Raw genomic sequence first — 26,905 nt, 5'->3', positions numbered from 1 at the left:
AAATAGTTATATTTTATCTAGAACCCCACTAGCAATAAATCATATCTCTACCTACTCCAGAAATAGCCTTGCATCTGAGCCATTTTATGTCACTGTAAAATGAAGCCATATTTACAAGTAGTTTTATGTATCTGTTAGCAAACAGTACTATATATGAGCATTTTTCTAAATGTTTACATTATCAGGAAATTCCAGAATAGTCAAAGAAATGCCAAGTGTGTTACATTTCTCTTAGAGCAAGTTGAATTGTAGAAGAAGTACATTGCAGTGCTGTCTGCAGAGAAATTCAGAGGACAGTGAGATGGGCAAATGTTCTGTTTTTGTGGGCTTCACTAACACTGAGGTTCCTAACTGGGTAGATTGAACTCTGCACTGGCTTAAGGGCAGAAGTGTGCAGGATGGCTTATTTGGCTCCTATCCTGTGAGTCTCAATATTTGATAAATTGAAGACTTTAAAACTTACAAAAGGTTGTTGCTTAAGATAAGTTTCATCAGTGTCTTTGAACTTGCAAGATATCTTGGGTTAAGAGTTTTATTAAGCGACTCTACTAGGCTAGGCAACACGTGTTAACCATCGTCATATTTCAATTTTGCAAATCTTTCGACTCTCCTAACTTCAGAGGAGGCCTGCCTGGAACCTCTTTCATGATTCTCTTTTAGGATTTCTGTGAATGTTTTGTTACATATTCAATAAATATGACTTAGCATGTCCTTTTAGCATGAGGCTTATACATTTATATATTTATAAAATATCCTTTCAGGATTTGTAATTTGTTGCTGGCTGAAAAAGTGAATAGAGAATTTGTGATTTGCTGGCAGTTTTTGATGAAAATATGAATATGTAGCCTGTAAGGAAGAATTGATACTGTGACTTTTAGACAGCTAATCCACTATAGATGAAAAAAAAATCTTGGATACATTGTATTATAAATTTTTAAAGTTGGTGAAGTTCTTTGCTTTGTCTTCTTTATCTTTTAATAATTAACCTGATTTACTCTATTTACAAAAACAACTATTTTTATCATTTTATTTTAATAGCAGCTTCCTTCCCAGTATAAAACAATTTTAAAGCCTCTATTTAGGACAGATCATGAGACTCCAAGTATATATAAAATGTTGGTTATCTTTAAAAATATTTTTAATTAACAGACAATATTGTAGAAAGGATTTTAAAAATAGACATGGTGAAGATTTCAGAATAACATGTAAGATGTACCCGTCTTCAAAGTCATCAAGTTGTATACATTAAATATGTAATTTTTGTAGGTCAGTCACACATCAATAAAGTGGTTTAATTTTTAAAAAATAAATAAGGAAATACCACCAAAAAATTCAATGATCATTTCATCATAAACATACAATCTGAATCATTTTTAAGTCATTCCAACTGCATTACATATAAAATGTGAGTTTTAAGCTGTGTTGGCAGGAAGGTAGCAAAGGTGTTTACTATATGTTACATCACTCCAAATTGTATTTCCTCAGATGTGTCTATCTAGTAGGTAGACCAATAACACACAGCAAGCTGTGTTAAGCCTTCTCCTAAGGACCTTCAAGGAAAGTGAGCTAATACCTCCTTTATCTCCTTTTCAAAAATGTACTGTCTCTGTAAACACCAAGAAAAATGATTATCCCAACTTGTGCACAAAAGTAATGTTGTTATCGATAAACAGTTAAAGATGATATGTCTCTTCGGTTTACTTTCTATTAAGTATTAATGTTTAAAAATCTACCTACCTATTTTTAAACATTAATATTTTTCTATAGTCTAGTGAAATTTTAGTATGCCACAAGAGTTAGAATTTTAATGAACTAAAGTAGAAATCAAATCACATTGCAGATGCCAATATACCTATAAGCTAAAATTGGATCCCCTAAGTGTAGAGACCATAGAAGAAACATGAACTCAAATAAAAGATACATTTGTAAACTTCTAGTATATATCTGCAGTTTGGATATTTGGAAACATTTGCCAAGTTAATATTCATCTTAGGATGGACGGCTTTGACCTTGAGCCTCCGCTGTGCTTGAGGATAGTTTACTTTACTATGCCAACACTAGCCGCAATGGATATCAAATTCATAAGGAACCAGTTTGGCATCCTTTGAAAAATGAGCAGATAAAAATAAAGATTTTCTTCAATAGTTAGTATGCAGGGCAAGCAGTTGGCATTTATTAATTTCTTTCATTTCTTCCACACTGTGCAATAAAATGCCAAGCATATTGATAATTGTTCAAACAAACCCATGAGTCATATTATCACCACCACACAGACCCCCTAGAAGCAGAGTAAGAAATTAATAAACACTTGAGGATTTATTGATGCTTGGGTTATTTATTGGGCTTACCAATGATTGGCTACACATGGAAGTATCATATTCCGCAAGAATATTATAATTTATTAGGTAACTTCTTCCTGCCTAAATATCTGAATTCTGCTTTTCTGTACACAAGAACTATTTCTTCTGCTAATACCATGCAAGTCCTTAGAGACATCTGTTCTGTAAGCAATATCTCTTATTATTTTAATTAACACCAGATAAAGTATCGGTCACTCTTCATATTGAATAATAAATGAATATAACCACTGTTATTTCATCAATTTATTAATAGGCTGCATTTGGCCATTAAGTATTTCAAAGTTTTTCCACACAAAATTTCTAATTCATTCAGCTAAAATGTGTGTGTGTGCACATGTGATATTGCATGTAATTTTAAGGCTCTCATGGACCTGTTGAAGTTCATCTGTGGTCTTCTTCACAACTTCAGTTCACACACAACTTCAGACAAGGTGATTTGCATGCATGACCATTTTGAGCATAAATCTGAGAAGATTCCATACTAAATCTTCTCTATAGTTCATGAAGAGATGGTGTGACTTCCATAGAGCTATTTTTATTTTTTTCTTTTTGGTTGACAAATGATCCTTTATCGAAATATTTTCTCTGTAGTTCTTAATTAGCTGAGTGTTCTGCTGTCCCACTGCTGATGCCATTGGTGATGTCACATGGAGGCAGCCATCAACATTGCAGCCCACAAACTAGGCAGCCTCCAGGAGCTCTTTAGTGATACCAAGGAGTTCTCTGACCAGATTGTTGTTGCATCTGTCAGGCAGTCTCATCAACAGTGCTATTTCCGTTATGCCTAAGGTTTTGCTGTTTCTTTCTATCTCTGGGTGAGTCTTGAAGGTTTTGGTATTTGGAACAAGGCAGAGGGTACCACCTCAATCTGGGCCTGTCTGTTCTGAATGGTCAGTTTCGCTGTAATTCTGATTTTCAATTCAGCATTTGTCTTGGCCGTGTCATCACCAATCTCTTTTGGAGGCAGATCCAGGGGAATGACCGTGGGGGCCAGGGTACACGTGACATTGATTTTCCCACTGGAAGCCTCAGGTTTACAACTTTGCTCTTGTTAGGGTCAAACTCAGGTGGCCTGGCAGTGTCAGCTTGTGTAGGATAAACCAGATGGGGACCACAGAAGAGGCTTGTATCTTGGCCTCCTCTGATCAGAAAGACCCCCACATAACTTTTAAATGTCTATCTTTTGTTGTAGAGGGTGCGATCTTGTAAGAAAATATTAAAATAATATTTCATGTAGACATGTATCTTCTGTCTACTCTTGCTATGTCCCAGAACACAGCCAGTAACCTAGAAAGATGATAAAATAAACAAAAAGCACCTAAATTTAGGCATACATTTCAATAGAGGCAAATATAGATTTTGATTGAAACAAAACTTTACTTATATACCACAAAAGGTATTGTATTTGAAGATCTGATCTTCAGACCTTCACAGAGAACTTATAAACTCTTAATTTAGATACAATCTGTGCAGAATGGTTAGTTGGCTTTTCCGGCTCACAATGAATTAGAAAATGACGTGTTTGTTGGCAGCGGGAACGCTGGCAAAAATCAAGAACCAAACAACAAAAAACAAAACCCATTAAAGAAATAAAAGATGTAAGTGCTCAAGGACCTGCTTAAGGAAGAGGGTGATTGCTTCAATAACCAGAGAAAAGTTCTGTAAAATAATGAATACTTCAGGTGAGTCCCTGTTTTCTGACCTCAGCTTAAGGGTGAAAAAAAAAGGGAAATATTCTAACGAGAGTAGCTTTAAAGAATGGTCAAGTAATAACTTTTAACCTTTAACATGGTAGCTAATACAGATCAAACAACTCAGTCACAGATTATAACAAGTAAAGAAAATGTAGTTGTAATCTTTTTCCCAATTAATTTGATACAAACTGTCCACGTCTGTGTAAGTACTTGAATTTCATTAAAGGTTTTTCTGCTATCCCTAATGTTCAGTAATTTACTTTGGTCGTTCTCAACTACTGGGGTTGTAGTTATGAATATTCATGTTTACAGGGAGGAATACACAAGCATATGAGGGATGCATAGTTGGCTGCAGAAATGGAATTCCCTATAACTCTTTTCATAGAAATATTCAGTTTGGATAAATTTCGCTTTCTTTTCCTGAGAGAACAGTTGTAGCTGTCTTGCTTGTTGATACCTTTGATTCCTCTTATATAAACAGTAAAGACACTTTGCAGCTATAGTTTTTCCAGGGCTTCTGGGCAGATAGGCTTTTACTAGCTTATTTCAAGTCTTCTTAGGAATGTTGCAGAAACAATAGGTTAGAGGTTGGTGCAAAAAAAAAAAAAAAAAGTCCACAATTGTGAGGAGAGCACTGCCAATACAAATAATAGATGTCATGCTTTCAGGTCTAGTTCAGAGAGGGCTGAATTTGTTTCTCTCTGGAAATTTGCTTCTCTATAAACCCCTTTTCTTTTCCCTGTATCCTTACCTAACCCCAGAAATTATTGTATTTGGCTTAAAATTACTGAAAAATGCTCCTTAATACTGGGGCAGTCTAGCTAATGGACCTAGGTCGAAATAATTGATCCTGAAGACAAGGAAATCCACCCAAATCCTATCTTTCTGCTCTTCTTAATTTCATTACATGCTTCACAGGCAGTCAAAGCTGGGTTCAGAAATGGCAACTATAACACAGCATTTAAATCCGTTTGCCTCATTTAGGTCCATTCTATCAGAAATAAAATATTTCACAAACACATTTTTATCATCCTCTCCTATCTCCTACAGAATAAAACCCAGAAGAAAGGAGAAGCGGGGTACAAAAAGAATCGTTCAATGTAAATATAAGAGATATTGGTTAATGCCAGCAGAGTAGTGTTTGTTCTAATGCGATGTGAGTAATAAAGCAATAAAAAAGATAATGTTAAATAATTTTATAGCATAGAGGTACACCCTAAGGCCACATAACATGGTAAAAATAATAAAATTAGGTTTAATTGTAGGCGTGTAATTCTATATTATTAAAATACAAGAGAAGTCCAGCACACTAATGTACAAATACAATTATTTTAGAGTCATAGAAAATAGAAATATTCTTATACAGCATAAGAATTGTAATAAAAAGTTATAATAGTGGTTTATTTTGTTTATTTACTCAATAAATAGTTACTGCATGCCTATTGTGTGTGTGACAGGAGTTGTCCTAGACATCAAATATGGCAAGGAATGTCTTACTTTAGGAGCTTATATTCCAGTAGGGGAAGCAGATGATAAATAAATAAATTCACAAAATGTGTACTTTTTAAAATGGTAAAAGTGTTAATGGAGAAAAATATAGCAGAGAGAAAAATAAAACAGAGGGAGGTTTGAAATTTAAAGTAGGTAGTGAGGGAAGACCTTAGCTGAGAAGGGGACATTTGAAAGTCTAAAAGGGATAAAGGGACTAACCATGAAGCTGTCGAGGTAGAGGCAGAAGTGTATTGATTTGTTTCATGAGCAGCAGGGTGGTACAGAGTTCTTGGGCAAAATGAAGGGGAGAGAAGTGTAGTAGGTGAAGCCGGAGGACCCAGCAAAGGAAACTGAGAAGCAACAGCTGGTGAGGTGGGAAGAATATCAGGAGAAAGTGCTAAGTGGAATCCAGGGTAAGAAAAGCTGTGGAGAAGAAACTGTTCAGTTTTTCTGATGTTCAAGTAAGACACAGCCCATGAAATGGTCTTTAGCAATGTCTTTGGTGATTTTCAGGATCAGTTTCCTTATAGATGTGAAAGTGAGCACCTATTGGAAAGTCCAACTGGGAGATCGCCAACAGAGGTGACCCTTTCTGGGAGTTTGCTTTAAAGGGTTTACTTTAAGTGGGAGCAGATGAATAAGAGCTGGAGAGTTTTTCTTGTGGTGTTTTTGTTTACAATAAAGAAATTTTCTGGTATGTTAATTTGATGGGCATGATCTAGTGAGACTGAAAACTTGATGCTTGCCGGAAAAAGGAGGCATCTACCACCAAAGTGGGTGGTGGCCTTATATAAAGGCATGGTCAGCGCATCCATAATACTAGTCATGAAAGCAGAGCATATGGACGTTGGTGCATGTAGTTGAGTGTGTGTGGAGGTGGACACAAATATCTCTTTTGATGTTTACAGTTTTCTTAGGGAATAAGGAAACAAAGTTGAGAGAGAATGGATGGAAAATAGGTGTTGAGAATGAATGAACTAGGGAGATATAGTATGATTGCTAGGAAACACTGCTGACCTAATTAATGTTATTGGTCATGAATTCAGAATGAGTTGGTTAGGATTGTTATGTGTACTTCTTCAGCTAGTCTGCTACTGCGTATAAATGCAGAGTAGGTAGAAAATTGGATTGAACAACGTTGGGGCTTTGCTAGACTAAGCCAGTGAAGCAAGAGCAAGTGAGAGAGCAGAAGATATTTGCAAGGAAGGGCTTATGATGAAGAACAGTGTCTAAGCTGGGTAAGCAGCGAAGTTAAGGACGTGTGGATGAAGAACAATGGGGAACAGGTGACAGTATTGGATTTTAGGTTCTAGTGAAGTTAGTGTTGGAGTGGAAGTTCTAGAAAGAATGAATTAGAATGGTGGGAGCCATGGTTTGAGAATGAGATGCTTAGATATGAAATTATGAGGAGTCAAAATAATTGGCAATTAGAAGGCCTAGAGAGTGAGCAGTTGGAGGTGGGGTAGAGAGTAAGATCTCTGAATGAGAAGTCAAAGAACTGAAGGTTCATCTGATTGGACATTGTGGATTTTGCAGTCACCAAGCATCAAATCAGGAGCAGTACATGAAAATCCAGGAGCTAAGTTTCAAGAAATGATGGCAAATGATCTGCAAGTCTCTACATGACCATGGCAAGCAGGAGTAGGATGATAACATGAAATTCAAAGCAGGTTCTTAGAGTAGGGAAGATTAATCTGCCATGAGGAGTAAGGACAACGCTTCCACCTTCAGGTCAAGTGATATAGACCTTGTGGGAGTGAAATTAGCTACCACTCCAGAGGGAAAGGGGAAAGAGACAGAGTCGACATTCAAAGAAGAGGTTGAGGCAATGGAGGATTTTTCTGGTAATTTCACTTGAATGCCAGTGGAAGGGTTTTTGAGAGTTGGTGAAGTAGGAATGAGGAGATGTCAGTTGGGCTGTACAGGGATTATATTGTGGGAATGAGGGTCATGGGAGTCTTGGGCTTCTAGGAATGACTGATAAAAACAGAGATAAAGATGACAGTAAGATTAGCTATTTTTCAATTTATTCTCTTAATTGAGATATGATTGACATATAACATATTGTAGTTTCAGGTATACAACATAATGATTCTATATTTGGATATATTGTGAGATGATGACCACAGTAAGTCCAGCTAACATCCATTACTGAAAAGGATTAGTTCTGATTATACCAGAACTTGGAGAATGAGGGTGAGGCTATGAATGTCAGTGAAGATTAGTGTGGGGCTAGCTGGGAACGTGCAGGGTCCTGGTCTCTCCATTCCCCTAAGGGTGATATAGGAGAGGGAGGTGTAGTCGCCCCTGGAGCACTCAGATCTCTGGGGTTCTCTTGACTCCCTTTGACCAAATAGTGAACTATCCCTTAATGAAGCATGCCCTGTGTGCCTGCATCTACCATTCCAGTGCTTTACATTTTAACTCATGTACTGGAGTAGAATCTCACAACAAATGGTCTTCCTTTAAGCTACTTTTGTGTCTCCCATAAAATGAGAATGAATGTAATATACCACTTTCTTTCAAACATGTATATTTAATGCACACAATCCATGAAAACTCATTTTCTTCCATCAGCCTAAGCTTCGTATGTTTATAATTTTTTTTGTCTTTTTAAGGCAGCACCCATGGCCTATGGAGGTTCCCAGGCCAGGAGTCTAATCGAAGCTGTAGCCTGCACCACAGCCACAGCAATGTCAGATATGAGCCGCATCTGCAGCCTCCACCACAGCTCAGGGCAACGCCAGATCCTTTACCCACTGAGCAAGGCCAGGGATCGAACCCACAACCTCATGGTTCCTAGTCGGATTCATTTCCTCTGTGCCACAACGGGAACTCCACGTTTATAATTTTTTAAATAATTCCCTATTTAGTTCAAAGTGCATTTTTTGCTGAAGGGCAGCTATGGAAACAACTGAATTATTAAAATTATTAAAATAAATATCTGAATTAGTACTAGAAGGGAAGATGGACATTTTTGCCCTTCAACATAGGTCATTTTAAAATCAAATCTAGTGAACTCCAAACCTTAAAAAAATCATACATTTTGTTGTAGAAATGCTAACAAACAAGCTATGAAAATGATATCCTGATATCTACCTCATTTTCCTTTCTGTCTTTTCTGTGGAGCTAGGATTAGGCCCATGGAGGAATAGTTATTACCTTCCTCTCCCAGATCTTTATCAAATTCTTTCTATAGGTCCCTGTAGAAGTGTCTACTCTTAAACAATTTAGCCGTGGTGCTTAAAGTATACCTGAGCACCTCCACAGATTTCATTCAGGCGGTACTGCTTTCCATAGTCCACCATGCTCCCAGCACTGGGAACCATGGTTCCACCTCTACCCTTGAATGGCCGGTGGGGGGGCTCTTACCTACAGTCATATATCCATTCAAAACATTGGCATTACACTTCAACTGGACGATGTGATTAAGTCCCTATTCTCATGGAAGGAAAGAAAGATACTAACAAATGTATGATCACAGACTGAGTCCATCATGGAAAACAAGATGTTTCTTTGATGGCATATAATACAACACACCCAAATTGTGTGTCAGTTCTGTGTATGGAGACAGAGAGGTACAAAGAAAGCTTTCTTGAAGAGGTGATACTTGCATGAGCAGAATTTGAAGAATAAACTTAATCAGATAGGAATAGGGTGAAGTTTTCTTGCCAGAGGGAATAGAATGTGCAAATGGCCTGTGGCAGTGAGTGAATGATATAGTTGACATTTTTTAAGACTGATGCTGCTGGAATAGGGACCCAGAAATGACTTGCAGGCAGCCAGGACTGTATCATTATACACAAACAATTGCATCCTGGTTATCCCATGACTTCATGTTAGAATCATTGGCTCTTCTCCTCTGGTGATTGTTGACGTGGTCAATCCCAATTCTCTTTGTGGTTTTGAAGAGAACAGCAAGAGTTGTCTGTTACTTCTTAGGCATCCACAGACTGTCCTCCCAGGGAGCTCTAGATCTTCTTTACAGAAGTGGCTAGAACATCACACCTTCTCCATATCAGCTCCCTTAGTTTTTAATATGTCCTTAAATTATATGACCCTTAACAAGCTGTCTTATGGTATCAACATTCTACATTATACTACTCTACAGGGACTGTGTTGTCTCCCCAATACTTTGTAGAGTGGTCACAGGGTAGAGACAATAATAAATTAGGTCAATGTACACAATAGATGCTTATTGACTTGAATTATCTTAAACACTCCAGATTCTTCAGAAAAAGGCAGCATCCAGAACATCTTGATAGTAAATGTGTTTAGACAGACACCATCTCACACATGTGCTTACTGAAACAAAAAACAACCACAAAAACAGGTAATGTAACTGTACTTAAGAACACATGTAAAGGTATTTTTGGAAGAAAATGGGTAATTAACTCAAACCAGTTAGCAATGTTTTCTTTAACTTACATGTATTAAATTTTATAGTAAAACATGGTTATCAAGCCATGACTTCAGAGAGCTGTACTTTCAGGGTCGGTTACGTTTTACGACCCAGGATTTGTCATTTGTTAGGAATATTTTACCTTGCTTAGCTTCTGAGCCCTAAGAATAACTTTTGGGAGTTTCTGTTGTGAAGTGGAGGCGAGTCCGACTGGGAACCATGAGGTTGCCGGTTTGATCCCTGGCTTCGCTCAGTGGGTTGAGGGTCTGGCGTTGCCATGAGCTGTGGTGTGGGTCACAGACACAGCTCGGATCTGGCGTTGTGATGGCATAGGCCAACGGCAACAGCTTGGATTGGACCCCTAGCTTGGGAACCTCCGTGTGCCATGGGTGTGGCCCTAAAAAGAAACAAAAAGACAAAAAAAAAAAAAGTATAACTTTTGACTTTTATCATTGTACAACTATCAGTTTTTTTAGTTCATCCCAGTTGTGATTTTAATGTTCACTTAATGTACAAGACAGTGACATTTCCATCTGCTGAATTGTGTAAATGCCCAAACAAATAGAAGTGCCTATTTTAAAAAGAAACCTTTGAAGTGTAAGGGATGTGTACTGAAATATCTTTTCTCCCCTTTGCAGTCTCTGGGTAAATGACTGGTCAGTGGCTTTATAGAAGGTCTTTTCATCCAATTACACATCAAAGTTATGGAGCCTTCAGTGTGTCAGATAAAAACTTTTTGATCCAATTGTTGGGACTTTTACAGCTCCTTTCAAAACAAGGCTGAGTCATCCCCAATGTATTTGAATTAGGGATATTTCAGGAAAATATGTCATTGATAACTATCATTTAATTATACCTGTTTAAATTTAAGCATTTAGTTGGAATGTTAAACCTTTCCTGGTTAGTATTCCCCTGTGGTTTAAAATAACAAAGTAATAACAAATGTTCATTTGAAATGTACTTGTTTTACTGGTGTACAGGTACTATCATAAATTGTTACTTCTAAGAAAGCTATAAAAATATGTGACACAATCTATAGTCACTCAGCACAGTTACTAGCGTATCCAGTAACCATGGAGAGTTCTTTGTTGTTCTTGTTTTTGGTTTATTTTGATTCAGTAGCAATAGCAAATCTGATCCCAAACCTCACTTCTTCAGCAGTAAACATTCAAAGGTAAATCAGAAACAATTGCCTATTTCCCTTCATTAAAGCTGATGCAATCCTTAAGTTGACCCAGGAAACCATGCTTGTTATTGCCTTAAGGATATTCTTAACTTGCTGACATTCCTGGAATAGAACTAAAAATGTTATGAAACTAGAAGGTATGTAAACTCATGCTATGTTCAAAATATTTTGTTATTTCTCTCTGAAATACATGAATGCTTGAATGAACTCAAAGGGTCTGTGACACAGAAAAAAAAAAAACCCTCTAAATAGCAATTAAGGCATTTTTTTCTTTTTTCAGCATATAAAGACAAGGAAATGTAATGGTTTTAATAATTAAGGATGCAGACTAATGCACACATTTTGCAGCACTAATAAAAACTTCTTGTTATCATCTCTATTTTTAAGAATGAAGAAGGCATTTCCTTAATGCACTTCACTGCTTCCCTTGCCAGCTCTGTTCAGGCTCAGAATTTGATAACATTTCCAAATTGTAAAAATAAAAAATAGCATTAAAAATTGATTTAAGACCAACTTTCCAAATCAGTTAACCTTAAGGTTAAGTGGCACTGCACTTGACCTAAGAGAGAGTTTGGTTCCCTTTTATAAGACCTGAGTGTAAAGAATAAAGACAGCATTTTTCTTCTTCTCTTTTTTAAAGAAGCCACATGTAATGTTCTCTGAGTTAAGTTTTACCATTCATAATGAATGCAGTCTCGCCATTCAAATGCGACCATAAGTACACAGAAGATAAGAATTTAATTAAATGTAGATTAAAACCAAACAGGAAAACACACTAGCTGATAATTTTATCCCATCCTCTGGCCATATTTTTTATACTTCCTTCTTGTTCTTCTTTGGGCTATAGCTTATCAACATGCCGATAGTACCATAACTCATTACATCTGATGGTGCAGTGGAAATGTGCGGGCTCTGTGCTTGGATTTCCGAGGCACTTAAAATGCAAAGCATGTAAATGTCTCTGTTAAATATACTAGTGTGGTAACAGTGGTGAAAAGGAAGTGATTCTGAAGGAAAAAAAAAAAATCCCTAAACCTCTCACAGGATGCATTAGTACTGCATACTAGCAAATGGAATTTTCAAAGTGGAACCAATTCGTGTTTTCACACATATATGGTAGGCTTAATATTTGGAAGTTGAGCTCCTTTTGCAGTTGGCAAGTTTGAGTGCCAATCACCTTGCTTGGTGTACTTCAGTGTATGTAGGGTTTGGTACATATACATTTATATTTCTGAAGAAGGATTTTTTTTTTCCATTGTCGACCATAATATAGTAAGCCACTATCTTTGTTCTTGAATGTTGCTCTCATTTATCTTATATAAGACCTCTCTAAATTACCTCCTATTATTTCATCTGAATCTTTCGGAATCATTAAGATAGCAGCCACAAAATCTTGGAAGGGATAGAAGGCTTCAGTTAATTAAGATAATTCATGCATATTTATGTTTAATCAGTTTAGTTTTTATAACAGTTATTTCTAATCATGGTAGAAATAGGCAATGAACGTTTTTTTTTTAAATCTTGATCGTTTTAGAGGAAGACTCTAGACTAATTACAATAATTTTAAAATCCAAAAAGGGATACATATTGGATTGGTTAATTAAATATTTGGCCAAGATTTAGAATACGAATGCATTCTTCCTTGTTCAATCTTGATTTATTAAGCACTGGTAAAGCATCTCTGAATCATTTCTATATTTTCATTCTCTGTATCTAAAACTAAGACCCCTAAAAAGTGTAACACACTTTTTTTTTTTAAGTAGACGTAAAATGCTGTGGGTAATCTGTCTTTCGAAAGTTAAATATTGGTTACTTTTTTTGGCAATAGATTATTTGACTCACACTAATGAATAGGATTTTTCAAATAAAAACTCCCTGAAAAAACAATTTAGATTTTTTTCTTCTTTAATGGAATCTTGAAGTTCTTGACAGTTTGAAGTACTTAACTGTAGCGCCATTTTCCCCACATTAATTGTCACATGGCCACTCAGCACTCAAATTGATATAAGATGATGCATTGACATAGCTGCCAATTTTGCCTTTAGGAATAAATCAAAAGGATTAACTCAATTTTCAAAGATACCAAAAATTTCGCCATCTAGGGAAACAATGTTTAATAGAGTGAATCTATATTTTCATGCCATTAAATCTCTTGAGAAAAATGAGAGTCACAGTATGGATGTGAATGAAAGTGTGGAACCTAGCTGTACAGAATGGCTTTATCCAGACTACTAGACACATTGCTGAGGCATTAGTAGTGTTCTCTATCAAAGCCTTTGCCTTTGGTTCCCTTGGTATAAGCTCATCAGCTCATTTCGCTGTTGATACTGAGAAGGAGCACACTAAAACTAGGGAAGGTAAACCTGAAATGCAAGATGGAGGAACCTATTCAAGGATTTTGAAAGAATACCTTAAAAGCGTTTTCGTCTGCTAAAAAAATTTGAATATAAAAATATAAAAGGAAAACTGACCAATTACGCTGCCTCCATCTGTATAATATATAGGAAGTAAAATTACTAGTCTCTAAGGCACCCAAAAAAGTAAGAGGAAAGAAAAACAAACAAAAAGTCCCCCTGGCATGCCATGAGAGCAGAGAAAATACTTTTAAACATTAAGTCTAATAAATTCTCCCCTCTTATCAAACAGATATTTAAAGGCAAAAGGAGAAAAATGTTTCTATGAAAGTTGCCTAACTTCCCCCACGGGCTCCAGTCTGTCTTAGGCTCTTTTCCTTTGAGAAGTTCTAAGCCCTACATACCTTGAAGAACCTTCTTGTGGGATATCCTGGCTGTGATTATGATTTTTTTCTCTCTAGGACCACAACCTCTTCTAAGATAGTCCTCTATTTGTGCCAAATAGCTGCTAGATCATAACAAGCAAATGTTATCTTTTAGGATGAAAGAGAATGAAAGAGAAGGAGGGAGAGAAAGAGGAGACATAGGTGAATGGGAGAGAGGAGAGAGAAAGGAAGGTAGAGGAAAGAAAGGATGGGGAAGGGGAAAGGAGGGAAAGAGAAGAAGGAGGAATGAAAAAATTTGTCTAACCCGGAAAATGCTCTTCTGTTATCTCTAGTGTTTTATCACACTGGAAATGATACTAGGTTCAAAAGAATTGAGAATTTGAGCTTAATGAACAGTTGAGGGAGGAAAATATGGAGGGAAAGCTATGTAAGATTTCTCCTGGGCCACATCAGTCAATGTGTAAAAAACAAGAACGAGAAATGTGTATCTTTAAATGCTTTGTCAAGGGCAAAACAGAGAAAAGAAGGAGACTGATGCTTATTGAATACCTACTATGTGATGAGACTTGAGATGTTATTTTATTGATACTTTTCGAAAAATGCCAGTAAACCGAATTATCTGCATCTTAAAGATGCAGATACTGAGTCTCAGGGAAGGGGGTGTGAGTAACTTACCCCCCATCAAAGAGTGAATAGATTCCAGAAAGTTGGCAAGCAGAGATCTGTCCCCGCAGCAACCTGTACTTGTTTCTGCAACAAACTCTGCTGCCTCCAAGGCTGTGGTTTTAGTTCGTTGTATGTGTATTTTATCTGAAATTGCCTTGTTAAATTAATTATTTGAAAACTACATTACAGTTTTATAAATAGTATGTACAACTGTGATTTTTGAATCAATATTATTTGAGGAGAATGAAATTAGATTAGTATAATAAAATCAGAGGATTATAGGACCAATGCATATTTCTACGTTACGTGTTAGGAGTCATTTCTGTCACAATTTTATTGGGGTGTTGGAGAGATGAGAGGTTTTACTCCGTATACCCTGTGTATCTATTTTGACAGTGTGTCTTCAGTCACGACACTCTGGCTGTTCCCTTAAGGCTGAAACGAGCCAGAGTAATGTTCATAGTTTGCTTGTTTTAGAGGAGTGACATTGGCAGACCTCAACCAATTTTGCCACAAGGAAAATTGGTGAAATGTATCTTAAAAGCAACTGAGACGTTTTACATGTAAATGTAAGAAATCTATTTGGGGGGAAATACGCAACAAGATTTTCATATAAAAAAAAAAGGAACAAAGCTACTAAAGTAGAGCTTCGACTACCTTTTGTCTGAGGGAGACTGTGTTCTCATCAAGCTCTGTAATAACCGAATTATCAGTTCAGCATGGAGATTTTTAAGAATACAGGGTAGATTCTTCCACACAGGTTTGGTAATTTCTTCAAGGTATTCTCTATGTTAATCAGGTGCAAATAGTCAGGAAAAGTGAACAGGGAAAAATATTTCCCTACCAATAATCATATGGTACAGAATTAAACATCTTTATTAACATTCCAAAGTACAAACCTGATTTATTTCCACTTTTTCAAACTGTGGTGTGTTTGCCCAGGAAAACCAAAATGGATTGCAAGAGTCTGCGGGGATAGGAAAAATTGCATGCCTCAAATAATTAAAGAAAAATAATTATAACAGAGACGAGAAGTTGAAATATTATTGAAATATTTCTGTTAATGGGTAAAGTCACCTCCATTGGCAGTGGCAAAATTGGAAGTCGGATTGTAATGAATGCATGCTACAGTGTTAAACAATAACACATTCTTCCCGGGAAAACTAATATGACAGGTGTAGCCATTGATGCTTCAAGCATATACTCTGACCTCAAGACTCACAATCTGCTACAGTCTGTAGAGCACATACTGTGGAGTCAGAATGATGCTGAGGGAAAGAGGGACTAGAAAATGTCGATAGGAACTTCATCCTATTTACTGCAAAATATGTATTTCAATGTCTTACGGAGATAACATTTTAAAAATAAAATGGAAATAAACATCTCCCTGGCTGCTTACTTCTCTCCCTCATTTTCTTAAGCACAAAAGGGGGTTTATGAGCAATGGAAGCTATATTTATATAGCTTTTTAAATGAATGATGCTGTGGTATTTGACCTTAGGTAGATAGTTTAAAAAAAAAAATCTTCAGCCGAGTGTCTCTTAGTTATATTTGAAACTGGATTCTTGCAGCATTTTTTATTTAAATGGTTTGCCTTAATGATCAGTGCTTATAGATTTCAGAATTATGCAAAAGATGAAAATAAAACTAGCATTAGTCGAATTCATATTTCTGCGATTCATTCGTTATTGCATTTTGTACTTCTCTGCAGATCATTACTTTGTGCTTGGTTTTTCTCCTCTTTCCAATTTTGTCTAATTCTCGGGCACAATTTCTACATTATAACCCACTGAAGATTTTATTTTTTTTCATTTCAGTAACCATTATTTGAATCATAAAAAAATGCATTACTGTATTCATAATGTACTGCTCATGTGACAGTTTTTGAACTTTAATATTCTTTTCTGTAATGTGCAGGCTTAGCAGCCTATAAAAGAGACATATTGTTTGTAATGTTTTTTACCCACAACAAATGGTGTGATTCTGGGGTTTATGAAATGGCAGCAGTTTTCTAAATTTGTGATTCTTCTGTGTTCCGTCGTCAAGAACAGTTGTACATCTGCTCAGCACAGACTTTCCGAGACTATGAACTTTAATTGAGGAAAAATAATGAGGGTTCAGGGACTACTGATATGGAGTTGGTTGCAAAGCAGGTGCCCTGCTGCCAGATCAATGGATTATTTACTCCTTTGTCATAAACAGGAAACAGTTGTTTGTGGTGACTACACGCATATTTTAAAGCCTATGTACATATTTTCTCCTTCCTTGTCAATGTAGAACATTTTACATAGTGCTCAGTTTATGATTTAACATAACGGTATAGAATAAGCAAACAACACTTGTTCTGTTTTAATAATTAATCACCTTGTTTGAAAAAGAACTTTAGGAGTGATTTCAAGAACATGCAACATCGTATGTGCTTCCAGCCCTTACCTCTCAACTCATATGGCTGCAGTCATAAACTCTCTATATAATTGTCTAAATATTTTTCTGACTCTCTTTATAGACATTTGAAAGTAGAAAATCTTTTTTTTTTCCCCTAAATACATAGGGAAATCTAAAATACAAATTGTAGATAGTTTTAGAATTTCATTAGGACACCTTAACAGTTTGCATAGGCTTTTCAAACCACTGGAGTAGAATTTTCTCATGATATAATTGGGAGGTTGACAGGGGCAGGGGAGCAGAGCTCAGAATCCTTTTCTGAGTGCATAAAACAAGCGCATCAGGCTTTCTGTAGGCATCTGGTTTCTGTTTGTTGGAACTATCTCTGACACACCTGAGCAGGACCAACCTAAGAGGCGAGGGTCACCGAAAGAGGGCGTGCTCCTCTCTCTGCTCTCCTCATTAGCAAACCAAACGAAGGGCTGTAGGATGCTGGGAATTAGCTGCAATTTCCACCATGACAAGTGACTTTTTGTGTTACATAATGATATGCTGGGAATTTAAATCCTATGTTCTAGAGATCAGTGGTTTAAATTCTAATGATGGGTTTTGTGGCATTGAAGTCTGACTTTTAACACTGCAAGGTTGGGGAACCATAGAAACCACATGATAAACTTTATACACAGAGCCCACCCATGGACAGCTCTTCTGAACCCTCAGACAGTTCACACAAGCCTCATTTCTCCACCAGAAATGTTGTTATAATTGAAACTATTCTTAGAAATAGTCTTCATTTTTACTAAACATCTGTCCTCATGTGTTTTGAAATTGAGATTACTATTGGAAGTCTGAATTATGTTGGAAAGAACTGCCACCAGAGAAAACCAAATTTACGTTAAAGAAAAATATACTTGAATTTCTAAAATGCCAATGATTGAGGATACATCCATTAAATAATCAGTAACTTTAAAGTGCATTTAACCAGAGGGTGATGTTTGACAATCTGGCTTAAAGTTTGATAACATTTCATTTAAAAAAGTATGTATTTTTCTCATTTGTCAACAATATAGTCATTGCTACCAGACATAATAATGTAACAATGTATCTTTCCTAGCACAATGTGGGGATAAAATATCCTTAAATGTGGAAATAAAAATAATACTTTAGTTCCTGTTTATACCAAATAATTGCTCATAGTTACATGTGTCATTCTTTAAGTGAAAACTGGATTTTATACTGATGTTTCAGCAAATATTTATACTCAGCATGGGTCTTGTAGCATTATTAGCATTTCTAGTATACTATTACATATTTTAATAATATGTATATTTATATTTTTATTTCATGCTAAGTATTACATGCAAATATTCACTGCCTAATAGTGTCCTCTGTTACTAATTACAATAATAAATGTCATATCATAATCAAGTTGAATTTCCCATCATTAACTATAGGCTTAAGTACAAATGAAATCCATGTTTTTTTTTCTGTGAAATGGATGGGGGTTTTTAGTTTAGAGTCAACAAAATTTCCTTTGAGTCCAAAAGCTAGAATGGGAATCAGGGCAGATTACAGTTATGAACGACAAGAGTTGTAGTTGCTTCATTTCTATCAAGGAGATAGCTTAAATTAAAAGATGAATTGAAATTATATAAGTTAGATGCAAGTACTCGACTATAAATTTATATTCAACTGGCTTTATAAAGAATTACTTAGGTACATTGTCTTGAAAATACCTAGCATCAGAAGTAGAACTGTGTGTTCATAAATATATGTCTAATTCTAGACAGCAGGGAGTAGTATGTTCAGGCTTTGAACATACCACACAAGAATGGAAAGTTTGAGATGAAGTAACATCAGTGAAAATCCTCTTAATAAAAGACTTCAGGAGCCAAGTCTTTGTCTAGGACCCCTGATGTCTAGAGATGAATATTACACTTGAATTTCTTGTTCTATGACTTGCTGTTCTCAATTGAATCTGATTTCTCAAAAAGGGTGTAAGAAGTCTGAATTATAAGAGAAAAGAGGTAGTGACTAATTTTTTTCTATCGATAGAGGTAAAGCATGTGATCCCCCCCGCTCCCTGTTTAACACAGATGTATCTGAGGGATAACAGAGAACAAAATAAGGACATGATTTGTAAGCCCAAACATGACTGTTGCAAAATTGGCCCTGGCTGTAGAAGATTTAAGCAGCTATTGTTAGGAGGAATTTTGTAGTGGGCGAACAAGTCTGCCATCGATACAGACCTTCAGTAGGTTTGCTTTCCTGCATTTTGTGATGGTCAGGGGAAATTTACTCTGTGTGTGTTTGTGTGTGTGTGTGGTGTTATAATTGTAATAGCAGTCTCAGTAGAGACAGGGAAGGCTAACTGTTTTCAGGAAGACATTTAGTTGAATGAAAATGTGGCAAAATACTGAAACCATTATTGTCTTGAAATGAAAACTTGATTTTCTAGGAAATAAAAATCATATAAGAAAAGCATTTCAGAGACTTCATAATGATTTTATTGACATAGTAAAAAATTATTTTCCAACTGAAGTTTTGAGCCTACAATAAAACCTTTATGCCAAAAATTACCCTTATGCAAGGAGATTAAAGCATGCTGCAAGCTTTTCACAAATGCTATTTTCAGAATACCTTCTGATGATTACCGGTCTCTCTTTTTTTTCTGTAAAGTTCTATAGAGAGTATAGTTTAATTAGCTTCCACTTGATACTCCTTTATACACACTGCCCAACTCTGACCCAATGTCTGATCATATAGAATACATTACAAAAGAACTGGTCATTTGAGTGCTTTAATATAGCTTTGCGTTAATGTCAGGCATCATTTAGACAAGGTATTAAAAGTGTTATTTTAATGACTGAAATGTGTTGGGTAGAAGAGGCTTAATCTTTATAGGAAGAACAATTTCAATTAGCTCTAAAATATTAATTTGTTGGTACAACTATATACTCTAATGTTATTTGGCACTAACGTCTTATGAATAATACATTGCTAGAAGCCACTTGTCTTACGATGTAACTAATACTGCTAATTTTATAACTGCCATGAATCAGTTAAAATAAAAAATAATTTTTTTAAACTTGATCATTTTTAATATTGAAGGATTTTTCTGTACTCTCCAAAGTAATTTGTAAGGCTATAAATAAAATATGCAGTCTCTGGCTAGTAAGATATTGAATAAGTTTAGCATGATATGGCTATTTGTCTTAAAATTTTAAGGGCATTTTTATTTATTTGTTTACATGGTAAGTGTAAGATATTCTCCCTGGAAACAGTTTGTGTCACTGTGGAAAGTGTGAACATACGAGAACAAAAGTAACTGCATACCTTAATCCTATTGTGTTTCTGGCAACTAAAAAATGCTGTTGCTCTGGCTTTTACTTTCCTTGAATATCTCCCTGTAGCCTTATCTTTCCATTGTGCTGGCTGCTTATTGCAGCATCTTGGCATTGGTTTTCATGGCTGTGCTTGTGGCCCAACCTTAAGGTGAGTGAGAGTCACATGGGAAAAAAACCCTGTAGTCCTTTGAAAAATATGCTGCTTTTCCTTGGAGCTAACCAAAAATCTGTAGTCGCTTCATAGACTTTACAGGGGCGCCTACACTTGGGGTAACCCAGGGGGCTCAGAAACGCTTGAATGCTGTATGCCAGGGTTGAACACTTGTCTTCTGGCTTGGGTGGCTTTAAAGCTCCTATTACACAACACTGAAGCAGCTGGATGGAAAGCAAAAAAGTCTGTTGGTCAGTCTAAGGTTTCATGCATCCTGACCAATGCCTGCAAACAGACGCATAAAGTAGGAATAATGATTTTCATATCGCTTGGCCTAAGGCATGCATCATCTTCCATACTTCTCCTCGTGACTCTCCTTGTCCTCAGCAGCACTGGACACGTTGAACCTGATCAATTCTCAACAGTATAAAAGCTGGGTTTATTTTAATATAACTTTTGCTTCCCGTAAGAGCGGGGAGAAGGCTGTGGTTTATAGCAAAGAGCCACACACACACAGTTTTTCAGCTAGGTAAAGGAGGCTTTTGTAGTAGATTTCATGCAGCAGTTGGCATTGGCAGTATTGCAAAAAGAGATGTATTCTGTTGTGCTCTGTTTGATCAAGTGCTAAACCCGTGTGATCAATAGAGAGACAGATGTCGGGTGCAGATGGCGATGCCGTGATACCTGGGGCAGCGCGGGCCTGCCAGAATGACAGAATGGGAACAAGGAAGAGCAGCAATGCAACAGAATGTGACAAATGAAATTAGGGTTTATACTAGTCGATAATTTACAGCTAATACAAAGTGACAGAATTTTTCAGTACCCAGTATATTTTACTTCCAGTAATGCTATAGCCAATAAAGGCATATTTCATGCAACATAATAAAATGAAAGCTGTGGGGAAATATAGTTCAACCATTTTTTATTATGTTACAACTTTTAAAATTGATCCCTGAGAGAATACTAATAGCATGCAAGTCTTGTTAGAGTGATGTCTAAAGGCATTTTATCGCCAAATTTATAGCGGCCCCATCAACTTGCTCTCATTGCATATTAGACTCATCAGTTGAAGATAGATAACTCAGTAGTGACCAAAAGGCATATGCTTTGCTTTAAAAGATATGTTATGAGAGACTCTTTCAGGCTGTTTATAAAATTATAAAGACAATTATCAATTTCAACTTATTAAATAAATATTTTCATTTCCTATATTAATGGGAATGTTTAGGCAGTCACCTGTGTAATTAAAAATGAAAATCTAAGCACATATTAAAAATTTTCCTCCACACCCAGACCAAAAGCCATAGTTACTAGATAGGAATATATTTTATGACTCCATCATTCAAAATACATTGATAAATACCCTGAAATGACAACTTTTGCTGTGATGGTTAGTGCATCTATTGATGGCCTATTGTTATTTAGCCAAATTCCCCATATTCGTGAACACACACATGCACCATTCTGTAGTGACTTGCTACGGTGTGGGGACAGGGTATATGGTGGATGAACCGAGCCACCCGGAGCGAAACTTGTACTCCTTTGTTTCTCCTCCTCTTTCTGAGCCTCTGGTGCCACGTGGCCAAAAAATAACTTCGTAAAACTGCTTGCCAGCCTGGAAGATCTCTCCCCACTCATTTCTCCCATTATTCAAGTATTCACTGAACAATGTAATCCTGGAACCCTTTCCCTGGGCTTTTGTAATCATATCCAAATGTAACTCTCAAGTTGGAATGCCCGCAGTTCAGGGAGTGCCTGATGGTGGGCATCTTGGAGAGGACAGGAATTTCCTAATACCTACACAGGCACAGTCATGGACAGCAAGACCCATGGCCACCTGTAACACTGACAAATGCCTATTAATAATATTAACAGGAGATAATCTATGCTTTTTTTTTTTTTTTGGTCTTTTTGCCTTTTCTAGGGCCACTCCTGCGGCATATGGAGGTTCCCAGGCTAGGGGTCTAATTGGAGTTGTAGCCACCAGCCTACGCCAGAGCCACAGCAACACAGGATCCGAGCTGTGTCTGCGACCTACACCACAGCTCACATCAATGCCGGATCCTTAACCCACTGAGCAAGGCCAGGGATCCAACCCGAAACCTCATGGTTCCTAGTCGGATTTGTTAACCATTGTGCCACTATGGGAACTCCAGATAATCTATGCTTTTAACAGACTGTCTTAAGTGGCTGCTTTTTGAATATTCAATAAGACCCAAGACATATTCTTTAGTCACAGTAATCACCAGCATATTGCACTGGCTCAGGTGAGAACATTTACAAATGAGGGCATCAGTGAAGAGGAAAAAATCATGACACCCACTGTATTTCTGAAAACTTGGAGAGTTTTATCTATCCAAGATAACACTTGCCAGCTGAAAATCATGTGCATGCGTGCACACACACACCCACAATTTATTTACTCCATGTACAATAATAGTTATTTTTATATAATGGCTAATCCAAACTATATTTGCTATCCACAGACATGTCATAATTCAAGCCCATCTTAAAGTAGATGAACCCATGGCTCTAAAATGAACATTTCTTGGAGTTCCTTTGGGGCACAGTGGGTTAAAGATCTGATGTTGTCACTGCAGCAGCTTGGGTTGCTGCTATGGCACAGGTTGGATCCCTAGCCCAGGAACTTCCACATGCTGCAAGCATGGTGAAAAAAAAAAAAATGAACATTTGTAATTACTATAAGTAATATAACAATAATATTCTAGATATTCCAACAGACATTTTGCTTCTGGGGTTGCTATTTCCATTGTTTATTTTAACAACAAAAAAATATATTGTTCTTTTTTTTTAGGAACCTCACTGTGAAATCTTAGTAACATTGATTAAAACCCTAACTAGATCTTTAATAAAGGAGACTAGTTTCAATGTGCATTCCTTAGTTATTCTAATCTATCAGTTATGAGAGCTGTTATAGAAAGCATTCTTAACTCTGAAGGCTCATACAGAAATTACACCTCAGGTAGTTGCTCTGTTAAGATATGAATGTATCATTCATTTTGAAAAACATCCACAGCTGGTCCAGAGTCATTATGGAAAACTCATACTTGACAGCAGAGATCTTCCTGGTCCATGTTAACAGTCATCTCTTTATTTGGATCGTGACATTCCCTTCCGAAGATATTTTTAATATGCCATTTGACAGAAGCTAGTTGGAGATTAGCAAGGTTATAAGGCATTTAACTAGATTCTCTCCTTTTTGTACCTCCATTTCACATAGAGTAATGAGTTAGCTGAGGCTCCTGGAAAGCCTTTTTCTTCATTGGCAAGCTCTGAAAATTCACCTGGAATTGTCTCGTGGTAGCAGTATTAATTGTCATGGCATCATCCCTTTCCTCCATTTGTCAATTTTGGTCTTTGAATTAGTTGGAAGCAACCAAAGTACCATCCTTGTAATTTTAAAGATGAAGAAAGTGTGACTCAGCACAATTAGGTGCATTGTCCACCATCATAGTTGCTATATAAGACTCCAGTTCTCTTTACTTTGTCATCATGGCCAACTGGGCACTAGCCAGCCTGTGTTCCTTTGCTAGGGCAAAACTCCTCTCCACAATATCAGCCTCATACATTCTCCATGAGAACTCAAATCCCACCTCTTTTCCTAAGGCCTCCTCAACTACTATAGGCGTAACGATTTTCTACCCCTCCATAACAAATGAGGTTCCTGTAACAAATGATGTTTTGCATGATTAATCTTGATGTAAGAATTACTTAATGATTGCCTCTCTCTAAATGTGTATACAGTAGCCCCCCCTTATCTGAGGGGGGCACTTTCTAAGACCCACAGTGAATGTGTGAAACTATAGGTAGTACTGAACCCCATTTACAGCATTTTTTGTATATGTACATATCTATGATAAAGTTCAATTTATAAATTAGGCACAGTAAGAGAATATCCAAATTGCCAACATTGCTACTCTTGCACTTTAGGGCCATTATTATTATTATTATTATTTATTATTATTATTATTTTTTTTGTCTTTTTGACTTTTCTAGGGCTGAACCTGCAGCATAAGGAGGTTCCCAGGCTAGGGGTCTAATCAGAGCTGTAGCCGCCGGCCTACACCAGAGCCACAGCAACTCGGGATCTGAGCCTCGTCTGCGACCTACACCACGGCTCACAGCAACACTGGATCCTTAACCCACTGAGCAAGGGCAGGGACCGAACCTGCAACCTCATGGTTCCTACTCGGATTCGTTAACCACTGCACCACGACAGGAACTCTTTTAGGGCCATTATTAAGTAAGGATTACCTGAACACAAGCACTGTGACACCACAATAGTCAATCTGATAACCAAGACAGCTACTATGTGACTAACAGGCAAGTCAGGCATACAGCGGGCGGGGATACTCTGGGCAAAGGGATGGTTCACGTCCAGGGCAGGAGGGAGCAGGACGACATGAGATTTCATCATACCACTTAAAAAAAGGTGTGCACTGTAAAACTTATGAAGTATTTATTTTGGGAGTTTCCCCTTCAGTATTTTCAGACCACGGTTGTCCACAAATAACTGAAACCATGCAAAGCAAAACTGTAGATAAGGGGGAACGCTGCTGTATTCACTACCCAACCTGATAATAAGTTTTTAGAGTCAACAAACTTAACTTTATTAATGAATATCTTGAATTGTAGTCAGAGTCCATATGGTAAAATGATGGATGTGTTTACGCATCAATGAATTCAACCATGAATTCTTTTCATTCATCATATGACCCTCTCTGCTTTCTCACCTCGCTATTGGTGGAGGCAAGGAGTATGCCTTCTTAGTGTTCCTGACCAATGGCACGGATAATGACACCCCTTCTTTTTCACGTCTTTATTATTTACCCACACATTCTGGACATTCTGATAGACTTGAAGGATATGATAATGAACAAAACATATAGGATTTATTTTCTGCAGTTCTGGAGGATGAGACGCTGGTTGGCTGAGTGAGGAAAAGGGCAGTGTATATATACCAAGGCAAGGATATATGCTTTTTATTTTATGGTATCCAACTTGACTTTTATTTTTTTTAAACAAGCAGCTAGGACTTCTTTAGGGGCAAAGATTTTAAGATGTATTTGAAAAAGCCACAGACTCACTTCTGCAAGGTCTTAGCACCTTTCAGGCCATATTTCCAAATAGGCAGTAGACTCCAATTAAAAACAAAAGCAGGGAATTCCCTTCGTGGCTCAGCAGTTAACCAACATTGCTGTGAGCTGTGGTGTAGGTTGTGGACATGGCTCAGATACTGTATTACTGTGGCTGTGGCGTAGGCCGGCAGCTGTATCTCAGATCCAACCCCTAGCCTGGGAACTTCCATGTGCCTCGAGTATGGGCCTAAAATACCAAAAAAAAAAAAAAAAAAAAAGGCATTGGGACACATATTATTCACGCCTGAGGCATACAGGCTTCTTGAGCCCCTTCTCTGGGTAAAGCATTTTACACATGCTCTGCAGTCCTCAGATCAACTCTAGGAAGTAAGAGCTATGACTCCATTTCACAGAAAAATGTATTGAGGCTCGGAGAGAATAAACAATTACCCAAAGTAACATAGCTAAAAAAATGACCAAATTATAACAGAACACGCAAGATGAGTTTGTCACCTTGACAGCCTTTTAAATTGTGCTAACCTATGTCAAATTATCTGTATTTCACCTGCCTCTATGTCACTGGTCTTTTAAAGAAGATGTGTCTTTCAGGGCATCATGAACATTTCTTAGATAAGTATTCTTTAGCATCTCAGTATATAGATCTAGTGGGATCTAAGGCCTATGAGTGCCTGCCTTTCAGGGGACAGGAGAGGAGAAACCCACTTCCCCTTGGGGTTTGTGAAGACAGGCTGAGCGCTTGGAGGGGACAGTCCCTGTAATCTTTTACCCTCTGAGCACCACATTGCCTTGACCGTAGTGTGTGTTCCATGAATGGAAGTTGAGTAAGTGGCTGAATAAATGAATGATGAAAATTATTGCTCACACAGTCTCCCACCCACCGTGCATTCCTCCAGCACATCCTGCACATCCAGTGGTAGTTTAACATCTGGATCTGGGCTCGGGTTACATCACCTGATTTCTGATGCCTTCCTGAGGGTGGAGCATGGATAGACATAGAAATGCCCCTCAAGATGGCAGCGTCAGAGCTTTGCTTGGCCTTTTGCCAGCTATCATTTTGCCTAAACAAGGGAGACTGGCCTCAGCCTTTCATTGTTTGTCCATAACCTTTGTACTACCCCCTGTGCTGGAAATTGAGATCGTTTCTGCCAACCCTGTTGCCCAAGCATATATGGCATCCCCTTAGCAAGTATCCTAACAGGATGTCTGGTAGAACGTATGATCCTTTGTGTCTGGCCAACATTGTTTTTCCAACTTAATTCATTTTCATGATTTCAGATGACAGAATTTGGGGTTTAGAATAGGAGTATCCATCTAATTGTGGTCTTATTCCCTATTTTCAGAACAGCAGACAAGATATATCCCT

At 37.2% G+C, this 26,905-nt stretch overlaps 1 protein-coding gene and 1 pseudogene across 1 annotated transcript in view; one reads left to right on the top strand and one right to left on the bottom strand.

The window, feature by feature from the left end:
• The window catches only part of ZFPM2 (zinc finger protein, FOG family member 2), a gene marked incomplete at its 5' end in the record, with an annotated part of 388,259 nt that overhangs the window by 321,226 nt on the left and 40,128 nt on the right, over positions 1-26,905 (top strand).
• Positions 2,223-8,874, bottom strand: LOC110260395 (annotated as a pseudogene).

This window comes from Sus scrofa, chromosome 4 (assembly GCF_000003025.6).
Source record: "Sus scrofa isolate TJ Tabasco breed Duroc chromosome 4, Sscrofa11.1, whole genome shotgun sequence".
Lineage (NCBI taxonomy): Eukaryota > Metazoa > Chordata > Mammalia > Artiodactyla > Suidae > Sus > Sus scrofa.
Note: the sequence above shows the minus strand (reverse complement) of the source record. Positions and strands in the feature narration are given on the sequence as shown.